Here is a 14,315-nt window from a genome sequence, read left to right on the forward strand (position 1 = left end):
AATTCCTTTTGTTGACAATTTCACTACATTTCTGGACAGACCTACGCTTTTCAGGTATGATGGTCTTCACCTAAACTGGTCTGGCTCTCGTCTTCTATCTACCAACATGGCACTGACGCTGAAATCATGCAAATCCTTGTGTAACTGACATGGGGTTATTCCGTTCCATTATAGTAAGAACTCTGCTCTTAAGTGTGATACTCCTGAGATTGTAAATGCCACATACTGTGTAAATCCTGAAACTTTTCTGAACAGGAATGGAACGGTTCGGGCACCTGACAGTAGCCAGTCTATTGACCCGGTCTCACTGATTCCCGTCGTTACAAACTTTAGGCCCAAGAAATGCCTCCCTGCACACACAACTAGAGCTATCAGTAGTAACTTGATCCATATTACCTACAGTCATAAACAGTCTATGCAATCCATCACTCCAGCTAAGTTTGCTCTATTCAATGCTAGGTCTCTGTCAAACAAAACCTTTATCCTGAATGATCTGATCACATCACATAATTTGGATTTTCTGATTTTGACAGAAAAATGGCTGAAGACTGGGGACTGCTGCCATTTAATTGAACTCTGCCCTCCTGAATAAAGTTATTTTAACTCCCTAACATCCACTGGCTGTAGTGGTGGCCTTGCAGTCGCCTACAACAACCTTTTTAATTGTAAACATATCACTATTGATAATTTTCAGAATTTCGAGATGCTTATGTTCAAAATCAACTGTCAAAACCCTATCTGCTGTATCTCAATCTACCGTCCCCCTAAACCAAACAACAGCTTTTTCGCAGAGTTCTCTGAATTCCTATCCTCCATTGTTCTCAACCATGATAGAATTATTCTTGTAGGGGATTTCAACATCCATGTTGATGATACATCCAACCATTTTGCTACTGAATTCCTAAACATTACTGATTCTTTCAATCTGGTGCAGCATGTTTCTGGTTCAACACATAACCGAGGCCACACCCTTGACCTTTTTTTTACTCTTGGCCTGACTATTAATTCCCTCTCATTGATTGATCTTGTCTCTGATCATAAATGTATTCTATTTGACTCCTACATCCAGGCAACTGCTCCAGGTCAGAAGCGAACAGTATGTTCCCGCATTTTTAATAACCAGTCTGCTTCAAATTTCTCATCTATTTTCTCTGATTTATATAGTGGCCATATTCAACCGTCTAACATTAATGATTTGGTCAGTAATTTCAATAATCTGTGTTCCTTTGCGTTGGATGCCATCGCACCTTTCACAACCAGGTCAGTAGCGGCTACCAAATCATCACCATGGATAAATGATGCTATCCGTAGCTGTAAGCAGGATTGCAGGAGGGCAGATGGAAAAAGACAAAACTCAATGTTCACTTCCAATACATGAAAGAACTTTTAACATACTCAATCAAAAAATGCTAGATCAGCTTATTTCTCAGACTTAATTACTGCTAATAAACACAATCCTCGAGCTCTGTTTAAAACAATTAATCAGCTTGTACAACCTGCTACTATCTCTGCCACCTCAACTGAAGACTGTGAATTGCATTTATCATTTTTCATCAACAAGATCAATAGCATTAGATCCAACATTGTGCTGCCTTCCACCACTTTTGATCCACCTAGTAGTGTTTCAAATTTACCAACCCATTTTGCCCCAATTACCATGCAAAACCTTATAGAGACAATTTCTCATCTGCGCCTGTCCTCCTGCAATCTTGATATCTTACCCCCCAAATTCTTTTTGGAGGTCCTTCCTATCATTGGCCCTGCTGTACTCACTATTATAAACACGTCCCTCACCTCTGGTTATGTCCCTGATCAGTTTAAGACAGCCAGTGTCTGGTCTGGTTTTCGTCAAAATCATAGTACTGAAACTGCTGTTACGAGACATGAATGACATGACTCTATCCTCATTAATCGACTAAATACATGTGTTGGTATCTCAGGGAAAGCTTAGTTTATGTCATATTTGTCAAATAGAAATTTTTCTGTCTCTATGGGTAACTATGTGTCCTCATCCACTCCGCTGCTATGAGGGGTGCCCCAGGGGTCAATACTTGGTCCAATTCTTTTCTCTTTGTATATGCTGCCCTCGGGCCAGATAATCAGTCGCTTTGATTGTATATCCTGTCATTGCTATGCAGATGACACTCAGCTATATTTTTCTGTAAAATCAGATGATTTTGGCAACCTAAACACTCTCCACAGCTGTTTAGCTGCGATAAAGGACTGGATGTCTGTCAACTTTCTTCAGTTAAATTCTGACAAAACTGAGCTTCTCATTTTTGGCCCTGAAAATACTGCTAAAGGCATCATTCAGCATATTGGCCCACTTGCCCCCTATGTCAAAACTAACGCCAGGAATCTTGGCGTTATATTTGACCCTAAATTGAAATTTGAACACCATTTCAATAAAATGGTTCAATCCTGCTTTTTTCAACATAGGAACATTGCAAAAATCAGACCATTACTGTCAGCCTCTGACCTAGAGCATATCATTCATGCCTTCATTTTTTCCCATCTGGATTGCTCCCTTTTCACTTGCCTTAGCCAAGCTGACCTGTCACATCTTCAGCTTGTACAAAATGCAGCAGCGAGGCCATTAACTAGGACTGGTGGCCGCAGATCCCACATCACTCCTATTTTAGCCTCACTGCCAGTCAAGTTCAGGATTGATTTCAAGATTCTCTTAATCACTTATAAGGCCTTACACGGTTTAGCTCCTGCATATATATCTGAGCTACTAAGCCCGTATACTACAATGCGGTCACTTAGGTCTTCCAACCAAAACCTGTTGGCCGTACCACGTACCAAACTAAAAACCAAAGGCGACTGTGCTTCCGTTGCCCTGGCACCCAGACTTTGGAACAATCTCCCCACTTCCATCGGATCAGCTGAATCTGTTGACTGTTTCAAAAAACACCTAAAAACCTCCTTTTTTAGAGTGGCTTTCTCATAACATTTGATAAATGTGTGCTCTGGGTGATGGCCGTATGCTTGCTGTGTTCATATGTGTGAGATGTCAGTATGTGTTCTTGAATGTGTCTTTCATGGTTTTTGTGTCCTATTTTCTTTGTGTCCCAATGTCACTGTAAAGCACTTTGTAACCTGTGTTAAAAAAGGTGTTATATAAATAAAGTTTTACTTACTTACTTACACACACACATAACAGCAAAAAAAAAAATAAACGGGAATAATTTGATGAAATTCATTAGTTATGTCTACGTTAATCTGGAAAACTCACACTACATATTCCAGGACTGACTATTTTTTTTAAAACTAGTCAATGACCTGAAGAGGGCAATAGACTGTCAAATAGACAATATAACGTTATCTGACTGTGCACCGTATCCATGCAGAGAAGTAGGATTATCCACTACCTGCAGTAAATGAGGCTGAACTCCTCCCTGAACAGGGTAACAGACGCCATCTCCTGGCTTCTCAATTAACAAAACAACATGGAATTACTACAATTATTTTTTTTGATTATATACTGTATCTGTCTTTATTGAACTATGAACAAGACACTATTCTGATAGTTAACTGATGTCACGTAGTCTGTGCACAGGTTACTTGCTGTCCAGGAACACAGATATTTTACCCACATTTAGAAGTCCACACTCAAGTAACTCAAACACTCCAACTTCCCCACACTACAGTGGAAAAGGGGAAATGGTGATTCTGAACCAACACACCGGATGCTTTATATGAATTTACAGACAACTAACTAGGCTGATTGGCTATAGCTATATTTGTGGCTATCGGCTAACACAGGAGTCCATTTTGATGAGAAGTCAGTCAGCTGATGTAGAGGCTATAACATTACTGACTGGTGAACAAGTTTCTTCAGAACACTGCAGAGGAAATAAAAATAGAAAATATAATACAGTGAGCAGCAGCTGATGTGCACACCTCTTGTTGATATTGATGAGTTCAGGTTCATCCCACACAATGAGCCCTGCATGTTTCTTAATTAGCTAATGTGACTAACGATGCAGAAAACACAGTACCATGGTTTAGCAGACAGTGGTCTGACACACTGCTGTTAAAGGATCAGTTTGTGAAATTACTTATTGATTCTATGTAGTTCACATATGAACTAAAGTTACTATAGTCGACTGCTGTTTCCTGACTCATTGTACTACACCGTCTTTAATTATTAGCAATGTCTGCAGAGCTTGTTGCTGCTGATATCCAGAAATCTGAAAAGGGAATTAAATTGAAATTGGATATTTACTGTAAGACTATCTCAGGTGAGAAAAACCACTACCTCAGCAGTCAGTCAGTTTTAATTCATTTACATGCAAGCAAGGCTAAAGACAGCAGATTTTCTAACAGCCTGTGTGTCTGTTAGAGGCTGTGACATCAGTATCACATTGTGCAATGCACAGACACAGAGACTCACACAGTCAGTCCACACGTGTCCAAATGTGCAACTGCCCTACATCCTGTTGAGCAATCCTACTGTGATTCAGGGAATATTCCTTAAGTCAAAGGAAAGAGGAAAGAGCCAGACAAGTGAAACTGTAAATGTTGACCCCTTTTAGCACTTTCACATCCCATCCATAACTTGATATCTACATTACAGTTCAGAAGGGGATCCATTGGCCCTGAGTCATCAGGAGACACTGCAATGTAAAGCTGTGTGTCATCAGCATAGCTATAGAAATGTATGCCATGCCTCCTTCTGAAGTTTCCAAGTGGCAGCATGTAAAGATTAAAAAGTGTCAAATTGAACCTTGAGGAACACCACAATTCATTTTATACCTTTCAAATGAACACTAGTCCATGCTCGGTGAGTTAGATTTGAATCAATTTAAAAAAATCACTTCCTCAGCAATCAGTCAGTCAGTTTTAATGCATTTACATACAAGCGGAGCCAAAGATAGCATGTTTTCTGACGTCCTGTGTGACTGTTAGAGGCTGTGACATCAGTATCACATTGTGCGATGCACAGACACAGAGACTCACAAAGTCAGGCCACACATGCATCCACAAGAATCAAGCAATTTACTGTATCAAAGGCTGCGCTCAAGTCCAGTAGTACCAATACAGAAAGTAATGGGCAGATAAGATACTGGCAGTTAAACTGGTCACAGCCAGAAGAGAGTAGATATTTGCAACTGATGACACAAGTCAACCTCTTTTCTAAGGGGTCACAATTAAGTCAATAAAGGTTGGGCTCCTATAGTGTTCAACTGTTCAGCCAAATTGAGAGTCAATCACTTCAAACTCATGCTTGCAGCCACCTCCAGGTTGCACTATCTTGAAATAACAAGACTACTGTATGCAAATATAATGACTGAATTAGTATAATTAATTGAATGAATTCCCTAAAAGACGTCCCTTCTTCATGGATGCAATATTACTAAGGAGCCACTCTATAGAGTGATTCTCTGAGCCAAAGCCTCTGGACAAGAAGTGTGAGTAATTCTGAGAAACAGGCTCCTTGTAGGAAAAAGGAAGGAGTGGAAAAACTGAAAGTCAAACTGTGAAGTGAAACCATCGGATGATGCTCCATTTCATCACTATGTTGGTGTTACTCAGTGTATAAAAGAGAGAAATCCTTTGAGTTGAACCATCAGAGTCCTAACTGAAGGAAGACAGTGGAGTGTGAGCCAGCACCTGTCTACAGACACAACTATGAAGTCAGCTGTCATTGCCTTTCTCACCTGCCTGCTTGTCCTCTATGTACAAGGTTAGTGCTCCGTGATTGTCTCGTCCTTTGTGATGGAGCTTGTGTTTTAGAAATGCTACAGAATAGAACTTCAAAGCTGCAGTAATCAATAATGTTATTTCCATATGGATCAAGTGACTATGTGTTATTGTAAAGGGGTCACTGGTAGTGATGAACTGGACTCAGTTTTACTCTACATGCAGCACCAAACAGCAGAAACTAGCTGGTGAACATAGTGCAGCATTTATAAAGGAGAGTGAATGTTATGTGATGATATGTTACATGTTGTGTTTACAGGTTGTTCCATTGCCTCCATGTGGACTCAAAGAGACTAATTTTAACTGTATCCTGTAGTTTAATCCATAAAAATACATCAGAGTTTAATAGTTGATTATATTTTGTATTAATAATCTAAATGTGTAAAGTTGTCAGATAAATGTAGTAGAGTGAGAAGTACAATGTTTACCTCCAGAATATACTGAAGTAGAAATATAAAGTAGCATAAAAAGTGAATCTGAAGTCTGTTAAATGAATTAAAAGATGATCAGCAGCTAATAAGGTTGTGTCTTTTCTTCCTGCAGGACAATCAGACAACACAAAGAAATGCAAGTGTTCAAACAGTTATGTCGGCCGGATCAACACAAAGGTCATCAAGGGAATGCCAGACATATACCACCCAAGTGTCTTCTGTCTAAAGACAGAAATTATGTAAGTTCATGAGCTGAATTAAACCACATTTATGGACATGTCATTCTTCTGCATTACTCAGCTTCTCTCTAACGCGCCTCTTTCTTCTCTCGCAGTGTCACAATAGCAGATAAGAAGAAGTGTGTGAATCCAGAGTCACCACTGGGAAAAATCATTCTGCAAAACATGAGCAAGTAAGATCAGCTTGACTTCACTAACTTAGGACAACAGAACAGTGTTCATGCTCAGAGTCTTCAAGATGAAATACTGCTGTGAATGTTTCTGATCTCTCTTGCTTTATACTAATAGTTCAATGTCATTTGTTGATTCAGGCAAAAGAAGAATGAAGCTGTGAGCATGACGACGACTACCAGTCAAACTAATACACAGAGTTCAACGAGTCACCACACAACATCCACCATGTAGAGCTGCTGCAGTACTTTTATCATGTAAATACAATAAGTGATCTTCTGTTTCTGTTCTTTTAACTTAAATTGTCATTGTGTGTATATAGTAAATAAATAATTTGTATATATTCTTAATATTTTTTGGTACCAAAAATAAAACCCCTGATTGTACTTTTTAGTGTTCTGTGTTTTGTTACACAAACTGAACCTGTGCTTACCTTCACCTCTCAATAGAATGTGTTCACACTGAGGTTACAGATAACTAATTGACAGTAGATACAGGTCCAGTCCAACGTTTGGACACACCTACTCATTGAGGAGTTTTTTCCTTATTTTTTACCATTTTCTACATTGTAGAACAATACTGAAGACATCAAAACTATGAAATAACACATGTTGAATTATGTAGTGAAGAAAGAAAGTATTATCTTTCATATTTTAGATTCCTCACAGTAGCTACTGTTTGCCTTCATGACAGCTTTGTACACTCTAGACAATATCTTAACCAGCTTCATGAGGTTGTCGCCTGGAATGCTTTTCAGTTAACAGGTGAGAGGTGTACAACGTGCGGGAAAACTCAAAATTCTCTGTATACTTGAAACATTTAGAAGTCCAGACTTGAGTGACTCAAATACTCAGCACTACAATGGAAAAGGGGAAATGGTTATTACTGATTCTGATCACCAGATTTGTATGGAATGGTAAAAAAACACAAATAAACACTGTACATTACACCTGCCAAAGATAAGGGTGGTATGGTACCACCAGTATTGGTGTACCACAGTATGGCACTCCCAAATTTAAAAGATTATTGTCATGCAGCAGTAATGAAGTAGTGTGACAAAGATTATAGTGCAAAATGGAAAGATATTGAGATGAATGTAGCAGAAATTCCAATCCAGTCCCTAATTGGTAATATTAAATTAGTAAAGGTATTACAAGATTCAATAGACTCAATAAGTTCCCACGCACCGAATACTTGGTTTGATCTAATTAAACAGCAAAAGAAGAAAGGGAAGTGAGACTGTTGAGCTGTTTTGCTTATGATAGTAGATTTAAACCAAGTTTGAATGACCAAAACTTCAGAAATTGGGAGAGAAAGGGGATTATAGCAATGTGCACAATAACCAAGAGTGGAGATATAATGAGTTTTCAGGAGTTGAAAGACAGATATCTCTCTCTATAAAGCAAGGAATCTCTGTCTGCACGTATATATGTATGTATGTAAGTTTGTATTTCGAGTATCTCAAGAATCATTCATCCAATCTACTTCATACCTGGCAGGTGGATTGCTGGGGCAACGAGGAAGTGCGATGCCGATGTGTGAAGTTGTTTGGATGAGCGGTTCTCAAGAAATGTATAAAAATACCTCATAAATAACATTGATTTGCTTCCTCTTCTGCCCGTGCAGTCAACGAATAGAAATACGGGCAGTGCCATTCTGCCACTGATAGCCTGCGTGTGAGGTGTTTAAGGAACATCAGTAAATTGTAGCGTCTACCAATAGTCTGTGTTTAGGGGACGGGCACAACTCTCTCTAGGTACTGAGAAATCGGCCTGTTCTGAACAGGCACATTTTGACAGGCACTGCACTACTGGATTAGAAAATAAGGACTTTTTTTTTTTAGATATTTACAGTTCAAATAGTTCGGTAACACATACAAGTTAAAGTTCTGCTTCATGCACTGTCAGACTTTTAAAGGAATGTTTTTTACATTTCCAGAGTGAGTGAAGGAATTATGAGAGAGGAGACAGAAGTGAGGAAGAATTGCAGTATGTAATGTTTATCGTGTTGAAAGAAAATCAAGGAGAAGGTAAAGAACTGGTTCAAAAGGAAGAAGGTGCAACTGCTTCAAGATTTAAAGAAACAGTTTAAGGATAAAAGAGAAACACATAGAAGCTGCCCAGGCATGAGGTGATGGAAGGACATGAACAAATTCAAAACAGGAAGCGGAAAAAAAATGGTAAAGTCTGACTTCTACCTGTATGTAGATGAATTACTGTTCTGTAAAGATTTTTAAAGGCACAATCTGTTATCCAAACTAAAGGACATCCTAAGAAACAAAAGCCAAATCACAAGATTAAAACCTGCTATAAAAGGATATATAGAACTTTAATACAGGCACTAACACTACACAACAACTCTATAAACATGATGATTTCATCAGCTCTTAGAAGGTTGTTGACCTCAGTAACTGTTGTAAACACAGCATTAAAACTGACAGTTTCAGTTATTAGGAAAGAAAATGCTGATTCATCATTCATCTGACTGATTCATCTATTAGTCAAACTGTTGTGTTGATTTGATTTGGCTTTAAGATTATACAAATTAATTCCCCATAAGTCAGTTTTGTTATTTTGTTATATTACAAACATTGATCTATATTCAGGACCATATAGACGGTGTGAGAATTGAGATTTTGGTTTTTAAGATAGAGACCTATTGGTCCATCTATCATCCATAAGGCCTACGCTTATTTATGTATTGTAAATAAACAGTACTTATTTACAATTACAATTAATATGCACTCACTTCATTTCAGGTCAGTGTAGAGAAATACAGCAATATGGACAACCACCCACAGTGGAAAAAAATCCCAGGTGTAGAGTAAAGTCCCTGCATGTTTTGAAGGCAGACAGCACGAGCCTCAAACAACAGACCAGCTCTTTCTTCAACGCCCCAGGAATGCTGACCAACAATATATAAGTTAGAGTCCTAAACTCCTCACTGACCAGACCAACTAAACAATCTGCTGCAAACAGAAAAGATCAGATAAGGAACCCCCCCATATCCTGCATGGTCACCAAACCAGACCATTGACCCAAACCATCTTTGATCCTTCAAGCTACAAGAGCCAGGAGGATGGGAAGAGCAATTCACACCCCAGTGTGAACTGAGAGCACCATTTGGCTAAAAGATCCCCACCATTGGTTATCATAACTCACGTCTAAGAGCCAGTCACACACAGAGACGAGCTGGCACCAACTTTAATCCATCTGTGGATTTTGACTTTCAGGACTTGAATGACCAACCCAAGAACTGATCACTGGGCAAACCAGCATAAGGCACAAGATATGTTGCACAATATGCCATGCCCCGGTGACATGCATGGCCTGGACCCCTGCCATGTGCAGTCAGGTCAAGGAGAGCGGAGGACTGTAAAACCCATGGACTTACAAATGTAGTTTTAGATTTTGTCTAAGAACAATTAATATTGTATGTTGGTATGTGTGTATATATCACAATATTTGTAATGAAATGTATTACTAACATAATTCCATCCTCCTTGATAACACTATCATGTTTAGTACCATTCTGTTTGTTTCACTTTCAGAACACTAAAGCTACTGCTGCTAAATGCAAAATTAGGAATCATGCAATTGTTAAATTGTAAATACTTTGATTAAAAGAATAACCATACTCAGGAATTGTACCTGCCTGTCCATGGACAGGAGGGGACTGACTCTGCTCCCCCAGAACTCTACAACCCCTGGGACTGGCCAGGATGCACCTTCTAGGTAGGCAGACTAAAACTTTAAAACAGTGTCTTATCTGAGACTCTAAGATCTTTAGAGCTGCTTTTTGCTGGCTGCTGGTTTCTTCTTGCTTTTGTCTTTGTTTTCTTGCTTTCTGCCATGCCAGCGGAAAGCTTGCATTTTGCAAGTCTGAAGATGTGATTCAAAACAATAGGAGGTGAAACCTCAGAATCTAGAGTCATGAGTTGAGGGTCAAGGCTAAGAGAGCATAAACCAGCAGCTCTCTTCCAATGGGAAATTTTCAAGTCTGGACCGACCGACTCACTCATCATTTCAAGATCCAGACTCCAGCTCCTCAACCCAGCACATCAGACTCCATTCTCCGCAAGAAGCCGCCCCAGGGAGCAAGCAAGTATTCGTACAAAACCTTCATCAACTTACTTAAACCCTGGTGTTTTCATGATTTGTAATTTCAATTGGCAATTCAGAACTAGGTTGTTATACCATTGATTTGACTCGCTGCTTCTCAGGTAACAGTCATCTCATCTGTTTATCAGGTCTCTCATACCAACTGCACAATAGATAACTCTTCATCATGCATTTCAATTATTCACTAGCCAAAGCCTTGTGCACCAGTTTCCCCTTTCTCTCTTGTGTCTTGTTTGTAAAATGTTGTAGTGTTTAGTACTTGTAGCTGTAGTATTAGTAATAAATGTGTATGTAATTAAAGTGGACTTATTTGTGTTTTCTTATTCTTGCATCTCAGTCACTCAACCTTAAAAGTTTATTTGTCTTTATTTAAACTCAAAAAACATTGAGAGCAAAGCCCTCATTTACAATAATGTCGAGCAAGAAAGAAGACAATCAATATGAATACATATATGAATACAATTAACAGATAGAGTAACAACAAAATCAATTAAAAACAGGTATAAACAGAAGTTAAAAGGTTTGAGATAGTGGATTTAAAATGACCAAGAGTTACCAATGAACCCATTTTTAAAGTGCTTTGTAGTGTGTTCCAGGTTGATGGTGCAAGGAAGCCAAAAGCAGTTCTTCCAGGCTCTGTATGAATGTGAGGGACATTGAGATTAAGCCAGTCAATAGTTCTAGTGTTATGTGGTCCAGTGGACCAAACAAGCATGGAATTAATGTAAGAAGGCAGCTTTCCAATAAGGGCCTTGTAAATAAACTAAAACATGTGCAAATCCTTCCTCCCAGAGAGAGAGGACCACCCAGCCTTTTTGTACAGGATGCAATGATGAATGTTGTAAACATCACCAAAATTGGTGCCTGTTGAGGGCAGGAGGTGACACATAGGAATACATGGATGAATAGAGTTATAACTCTTTGTCAGCCAAAGTGCTGTTTTTATTCTCCTCTATTAATGCTGAGTAATAGGCGGCTCTGGCACTACAGAGGGCCTTCCAATATGTTTTAAGACTATCTTGCCAGACTAAGCGAAATTCTTCCAGTTTGGTGGAACGCCAAATCCTTTCAAATTTTCGCAATGTTTGCTTTAATTTGCGGGTTTGAGAGTTATACCATGGGGCTAACCTCTTATGTTTTATTATTTTCCTTTTCAAAGGGGTGATGGAGTCAAGTGTTATTCACAGTGAGCCTGCACCACTATCAACAAGATTATCAGTATGATAATATGAGACTAGCTCGTTTACTAATGCAGCTTTAGATGACAGAGATCTAATGTTTAAGAGTCCACATTTAATTCTCCTATTTTGTTGTACTATGGCAGAGATCATGTTAATTTCTATTAAATTTTTATGAATGACTCCTCTTTTGTTTATTTTAGATTTAATTTATTTAAGTGGTCAGGGGACAGACACAGTTTCTATGTGGTTTTGGGTGGGTAACTGCTCTAATGGAAGCGCAGATATGGTTTCACTGCCACGGTCTCTCAGATAGTTAAAATCCAGGCATCCGATGAATAAAATCCTTTATCCAGTGAAAAGAGATATTTAAAAGCAACCAAGATCTAAAAAGTATAACATAAGAATGTGGCTTGAACTGGATAAAAAGATTCTAGCAGGCAACCACAATGCCTTATACCCACGCAAAATCATAATTAAGATTAATAACAATCATAATTCTAATTGACCTTCCTTGTGTGGCCAACAGGAGGACTATTTCCCTATTATTATGCCCACTCTAATATGAGTTATATCACTGGACAAATAATTTCATGTTGGAGCTGTACACAATAATAACTCATAATTCCCCATAAAATCATAAAGACATTTGATTAATAACTATTATAATTATTAGCAATGTCTGCAGAACTTAACTAACTGCTGATATTCAGAAATTTGAAAGGGAATTAAATTGAAATTGGAAATTTACTGTAAGACTATCTCACGTGAAAAAACTCACTACCTCAGCAGTCAGTCAGAATTAATGCATTGAGATGCAGGCTCAAAGACAGCACATTTTCCAACAGCCTGTGTGTCTGTTAGAGGCTGTGACATCAGTATCACATTGTGCAATGCACTGACACAGAGACTCACACAGTCAGTCCACACGGACTGACTGTGTGTGTCCAAATGTGCAACCCCCCTTCATCCTGTTGAGCAATGCTACTGTGATTTGGGGAATTTCTCTTAACTGACAGGAAAGAGGGAAGAGCCAGAAAAGTGAAACTGTAAATCTTGACCCTACTTAACACTTAGCACATAACCGACTCAGCACAAATGTAAATTTGTTTTAATATATTTGGTCAAGCAGAGCCCAAACCAATACATAAAGTTCAATTAAAAGCTAGATTAAAAAAGGTAGATCTTGAGTTTGCTTTTAAAAGTATCAACACTCTCTGCTGCCCTCAGGTCTTCAGGAACCTATTCCAGAGACACCATAGTGTAGGACCATAGTAATGAAAGGATGCTAGAGGGTGCTAGAGAGTTCATATGCTGAAAGCAAATCTGATAAATAGGTTGGACCAAGACCATTAAGAGCTTTATAAACCAATAAAAGTATTTTAAAATCAATTCTGAAGCAAACAGGTAGCCAGTGCAGAGACTTTAACATTGGTGTAATGTGTGCTCTCTTTCTGGTCTGTGTCAACACACGTGCAGCTGACTTTTGAACTAATTGTAATTCAGCTGTATTCTTTTTAGGGAGACCAGAAAGTAGAGCATTACAGTAGTCAATCCTGAAGGTAATAATTGTGTGCATTAGTGTCTTTGTATTGGCTTAAGAGAGAAACAGTCACACTCAGGCAACCCAGTCTCACCCAATGGTGTACAAATAACATGGGTTTACACTTTAAAAATATATGCAATATGTAAGCTACTGTAACCTTTTTTAAAGTAGTGCTCTCCTGCTGTTTAGCAGATTTTTGCCAACTAATTATCTAGCCATGTACCAAGCCTGCATCCTCCTAATAAGGTAAAAATCACCTTATAAAATGAAAGAAAGTCACATTATATGACGTTACTTCTCTGGGAAGGATTTGTGTATCACCTGCATGCAAAATTTGACTTTGGCGTATGCACTGCATGAAATTTGAAAGTGTAAAGTTCTGTTATTTCTATGCAGATTGAACTGAAAAAGCTGGTGCTTAAGATGCATCCTAGTTAGGTTTCTAATGTGAGGTTCAAACTAAGATCTGAATCAAAGATAACTAAAGGTTTTTTACTTGTTGGTTTCATGCCAGTGCTTACAGTTTCACATTGAGTTTCTCTCTCTGAGCTTCAGTACTAATAACCAGGACTTCAGTTTTGTTCTGATTGAGCTGTAGAAAAAAGCTTCACTGCCATCCATAACATGATATATAAAATAAACTTCAGAAGGGCATCTATTGGCCCTGAGTCATCAGGAGACACTGCAATGTAAAGCTGCGTGTCATCAGCATAGCTATATAAACGTATGCTGTGCCTCCTGATGATGTTTCCAAGTGGCAGCATATAAAGGTTAAAAAGTGTATTACCTAAAATTGAACCTTGAGGAACACCACAATTCATTTTATAGCTTTCAGATGAACACTCATCCATGGTTAAAGAAAATTCTCTATCAGTGTGATAAGATTTGAATGAATTAAAAACAGTACCAGAGAGGCCAAT

General features: G+C 38.5%; 1 protein-coding gene across 1 annotated transcript in view; it reads right to left on the reverse strand.

Moving 5' to 3' along the window:
* Nucleotides 1-14,315, reverse strand: part of LOC122968417 (putative leucine-rich repeat-containing protein DDB_G0290503) — a 635,740-nt gene that overhangs the window by 479,041 nt on the left and 142,384 nt on the right. The window lies entirely within an intron of this gene.

Source organism: Thunnus albacares, chromosome 2 (genome assembly GCF_914725855.1).
Source record: "Thunnus albacares chromosome 2, fThuAlb1.1, whole genome shotgun sequence".
Taxonomy (NCBI): Eukaryota; Metazoa; Chordata; class Actinopteri; order Scombriformes; family Scombridae; genus Thunnus; species Thunnus albacares.